Genomic DNA, 5545 nt, shown 5'->3' with positions numbered 1-5545 from the left:
GTTGCAATTTACTTTTAATGTTGATAATTTGGAATGGTATACCAATTGACTGATAAAATGTTTATTTTAATATCTCATACCACTTATTTTTCTTCTTTGAGCAAATAAGTTGAATGTGATCTCCATCAGCTATCCTTATACCCAGATCACCTATAAATTATACGCTAGTGAACATGCGAATTGCTGGTGTGTATGCATCTCATTTGTGATTTCTTATTTTATTCTTATTATGGAGACGAAAGAATAACAACACTGAGATCTGACATAAGAATCAGAAATGAGAAAGAGTCACCGTGAATTTTGTATTAACATGGTAACAGAGGGATGATGGTGAAGATTCAAGCAAGTTAGAAGAGAAATATTGGCAAAAAAAAAAAAGAAGTTTTAATTGTACACCAAATTTTTCCGATTGAACAAAATTGCAGGATGTTTTGGAAAAGATGTGGGCCCTGCCCTAACATGGGAAAAAAGAACTAAATAAGCCCAGGGTGGTGCCAAGACATATCTCAGAAAACATAAATATTGCCTTGGGATTTGATTTTGGGAGGGGTGGAGCAATACCACCACCAGATGTGTGTGGAGGTCAAAGGATAAGTAATGTGGATAACTTCCGCTTTCCTACTATGTTGTTGTGCGTATTGGGTCCTCAGAATTTGCAGCAAGCACTCTTACCTGCTGAGCCTTCTTTCTGGCTCAGTATTTTAATTTTCCTAACTGTAGTATCATGTGTGTGTGTGTGTGTGTGTGTGTGTGTGTGTGCGTGTGTGTGTGTGTATGTGTGTATGTGTTTGTGTCACAAAAGCATGCAAAATTGTAAAAATATATTTATAAACATATGTACTGTGCAGTGTACGTGTATATACAAATATGGGTGCATGAGAGAGACAGAGATAAATGAGAGAGAGAAAGTTGTCCAAATGAAAAAAAGTCACAAGGGAAAAATACATAGAGAACTGACTTTCTGTGTTCCATTCAATTCAGGATTATGTCAAACCAGATAGGCTCTGCAATCAGCAAAATGCAGAATAGAGGAAGCTCAAGGCTTTGGGTTTATTTCTTCCAACATATATTTATAAAAGAATAGTTGCAAAAGAAAGAGGCCTCACTGTATCTGCTAAAGCAATGCATGGATACTGATTGTGTCCTGTGGTAAACATTAGATGAAAATATTGAGGAAACCATTTTCCTGAATTCCATGATAGTAAGGCGTTGCTGATAATACTTGAGTGGTGGCAGCGTTTTGTTAGGTGTTTAAAATGAGTACTGATCCTTCATTAATATGTGTTAAGAGTTGAAATTATATGATTTTGAGATTTTGTTCTCAATATAGCATTGATAGGGGGTTGGAAATTTATTTCAGGGGTGGAATTATTGCCTGGTTAACTCAGGCCCCTTGGCTCAGTCTCCAGCACAAGAGAAAAACGGGAAAAAAATAGGAGAAAAGTAGCTTACAGGCAGTAAAGAAACTTGGAAAATACTTCAGGGCCCAGAAAACCACAAGGGATTGTTGAGCACCTTGTCTCAAAGCAGGTGGTGCATGGAAGTCCCAGCTCCATTGTTACTAGAAGGAGAGTAAGGGAAGCACTAGAATAGTAGTCCATGAGTCTTTACTAGTGTCCATTTTAAAACCATGAACTATAATATATCTAAGGGTGCTTAAAAACAAAATTCCCAGTGGTAGGTTTATCTACTACTTTGCACTCTTATTCTTTCTCTGTGTCCTCTGCACTCCGACTGCTCACTGCATCATCTCAGCGAGTTCACAAGTTCTTTAATTTGGAAGTGTCTTTAGCTGAACCTCTGTTATGGCATTTCCCTGCCCTAAATATAGAATGTGTGCATCTCTGCCTGTCCATAGCCACATCAACTACTCCAGCAAAGCTTCTTTATCTCTGTTTATATGCCTTATAGTAAGTAATAGCTGGAACCCTCCCTACGAGCCCGTGATAAAAAAATATCAAATGACAGAAGAGATGCGCAAGTATTGAGTTTAAAAGTTTTTGGACCGAGAAGCTAAAAACCAGTCAACAAAGATTATTTTGTGTCTCTGTAAAGCACGCTGAAGAAAAGATTCTTCTAGACTTAATTAACAATAAAAACTTCATCAATTTGTAACAGCAGCTAGCTTTAATTGCGGCCTTTTCCCAACATCCTCTCCTTTCCAGACCAGATCAGCGGCAGCCACATTTTGCAAAATGGTTTGCAAACATGTTGTCAAATATAAACAGCTCTTTTGTATATAAAGCAAGATAAACTAAATTTGGAATTGGACATCCTGAAACTTAAACTGCTTCTCTAAACCCAGAATGCATGTTTCCAGCTTCATGAACTTGTTGGCAGTTTCCCTAAAGTGACCAACATTAAGGCCGTGTAAACACTTTGAAGACTCCACCATGGACATTTCTGTGTTTTCTCTTCTGCAATGATTGCTATAACGTGTTCATTATGGGAAAGTACACCCTAAGAATGCCTCACTGAATTGTAAGGGAGCTGTGGTTGAAAGAAAAGCTATATACCCAATAATCTTTAAGAAATGAAGATGTACAAACTCAAACTTATTCTCAAGAACATCAAATTACAAAGACTACTGGATACTATATGGATAAAATGAAAGTTTCCAGAAAATTGAAATTAATTTTTAATATCCTCATTTAAAATCATTTACAATAATAAAAATGTCACACTTATATGCATAAAATCATAACAACATGGGGGTGAAATTCTTTTTTATTTTTCTTTAAAGTTTATTCAAAACAACACTCTTCAAGTTCATTGCAGTGGACGACCATGAGGCTGAGGAGCCACAGCCTCAGTTTTCTTGTGAGCACCAGGGGGCACAGCACTCCTTCTGAAGTCGCCTCTGTCAGCCTCCCCTCTGGCGAATCTTACCTGTCGCCTACCCTCTGGGCCTAGCTAGGCCTGTCAGTTTCAGGACAGCTACAGCACAGGGTTGCAGGCGCGATCTCCGGAGGTAGGTGGAGATATAATCACAGAGATACTGGGTGCCCTCATTCATAAGTTACCAATAGACATGTCTCCAGACAAAGTGCTCCTTCACATAACCTCGAGACTTCAGAGATCACATGGCCTTCATTACATGAAGGTTGGGCACATTCTTGTCTGCCAGCTCTGGGTATTTGGGCATATGGACATCCTACTTGGCAACCATCACTCCTTCTTTACAAAGACGTTCCAAGATGGCAATGCAGTTCTTCTTGGGCATCAACATTGCGGCGACTGCAGGGTCCGAGCAGGGGTGTAACTCTTTCAAAATTATCAGAGAGGATAGAGCAAAGAGTTTCACTGCTGCGTAAGAAAAGATGTGCAAACTTCGGTCACTGAACATTCTACATATTTTCACAGTAATTGGGGTATGTGGCAAATGGACTGTTTTCTCCCCTTTCCTCTTTGATCCAAGACTAACATAAAACAACCAAGACTTCTAGGGCTTAGCAAGGAATCTTGTTGGTGGTCACTTCTGACCATTCCACTTCTTGCTACTATTATATAAACAGCTGGTTCTGCTTTCGGCTCCGGCCATGATAAGCAGGTCACCTCAGACCCAATGCCAGGGGTCTTTCCAGTCATTGCTGTAACTTTCCAAACCATGAACCCAAGGCAACTCTTCTTCCCATAAGTTATTTCTGTTAAGGATTCTGTCAGGGAAGTGGGAGGTCTAACTTTCAGGTTAAACTCTCTAATCTGCTCAACCTATGTCCCAGAAATTGTTGCAAATAACTCCTTGGAATTTTCTTGATCAAGTTGGTAATTCTTTTCAAGTATTTATTTAGTGTTTCATGATAGTTTCTGAAATGCCTGAAGCTACATACATGAAGTCCTACCAGCATGGCTGCCTAAATCATAGGGGTTTCAAGCTAGTCGGTAAAATAGCATTTCTTTCTAGAGTAAGCATTTTAAGTAGATAAACGTATTTGGATTGGATCTGTGTTCACTTATCTATCCCCTCCTCATCCTATGTATACTACACACAGCCTTTACTTCTCAGCACAGCCCACCAGAACCTGCAAACTCCCACGAGCTCTTTGGGCTCTCCTCTCCATTAACGTCAGAGCAAGGAGATGCCAAAGAGAAATTGGAATAATAATCTGTCCTTGAAAAAAGTTTTCTTTCTTTGACTTGATTGATCCTCAAATTTTATTAAAAGAAACTCATTAATAGGGTAAATTGTTATTTCCCCAGAACAGAGCTTCTTTAAAGATCGATGTGCTGCAGCATAAATGAGTCCATGGATCTATTTGTCATTCATCTGTTTACCTGGTGTTTGTGTGTGGAGGTAGAGAGAGGCAAACATTTACATGGAGTGCTAAAAGACAAGCAGAAAATGGCAGTTTGAAAAGCTCGCTCCCCACTAGTACTCTATAAACAACTGGCTCACCAAAGCTGCCTCTCTTTGGAGCAAAAGAACAAGGAATGATGTGGGCTTGAAAATAAAACAGAGGTATGCATTAATTCTCCTTGATTTTATGATATAGCTCAATGGCAGCTTCCCATATGTTTCACAGACAAGATGTGGAAACATTGGAAGTTCTTTTTTTTTTATGTTTTTTTTATTGGTTTTATTGAGCGATCCATTTTTCTCTGTTCCCCTACCTGCATCTCCCTTACTCTTCAGTCTTCTCCCATGCTCCCCATGTTTTCAATTGACTCAGCAGATATTGTCCTTCTCTACATCTAATGTAGATTAGATCCATGTACGTCTATCTTAGGAACCTCACTGTTGTCTGTGTTCTCTGGGATTGTGTTTTGTAGGCTGATTTTCTTTGTTTTATGCTTAAAAACCTCTTGTGAGTGAGTACATATGATAAATGTCTTTCTGGGTCTGGGTTACCTCACTCCATATGATGTTTTCTAGCTCCATCCATTTGCCTACAAATTTCAAGATGCCGTTATTTTTTTCTGCTATGTAGTACTCCATTGCGTAAATATACCACATTTTCCTTATCCATTCTTTGGTCGAGGGGCCTTTAGGTTGTTTTCAGGTTTTGACTATGACAAACAATGCTGCTATGAACATAGCTGAGCACAAGTCCTTGTGGTACTATTGAGCATCCTTTGGATATATACCCAAAAGTAGTATTGCTGGGTCTTAAGGTAGGTTATTTCCTAATTTTCTGAGAAATCTCCACACTGACATCCAAAGGGGCTGTACAAGCTTGTATTTCCACCAACAATGTTGGAGTATTCCCTTTACCCCATAACCTTTCCAGCATAAGTTGTCATCAGTGGTTTTGATCTTGGCCATTCTTACAGGTATAAGAGAGAATCTCAGAGTTGTTTTGATTTGCATTTCTCCGATGACTAAAGATGTTGAGCATTTCCTTAAGTTTCTTTCAGCCATTTTGGATTCCTCTGTTGAGAGGTCTGCATTCCATCTTTCATTGGATTCTTTGTTCTTTTGGTGACCAGTTTCTTGAGTCCTTTGTATATTTTAGAGATCAGACCTCTGTCTGATGTGGGGTTGGTGAAGATCACAAAACGGCAGCCGACAGAGTTCTTTCATTTTTAATTGATGAAAATTGTAAGT

The 5545-nt window shown here is 39.0% G+C and overlaps 1 pseudogene; it reads right to left on the bottom strand.

Annotated features, from left to right (window-relative positions):
- Positions 1-2769: 2769 nt before the first annotated feature.
- LOC146892180 (small ribosomal subunit protein eS10 pseudogene) lies at positions 2770-3229 on the bottom strand (annotated as a pseudogene).
- Positions 3230-5545: the final 2316 nt, after the last annotated feature.

Source organism: Myodes glareolus, chromosome 12, assembly GCF_982192425.1.
Source record: "Myodes glareolus chromosome 12, mMyoGla1.1, whole genome shotgun sequence".
Classification (NCBI taxonomy): Eukaryota; Metazoa; Chordata; class Mammalia; order Rodentia; family Cricetidae; genus Myodes; species Myodes glareolus.
This window is presented reverse-complemented; position numbering and strand designations above follow the sequence as displayed.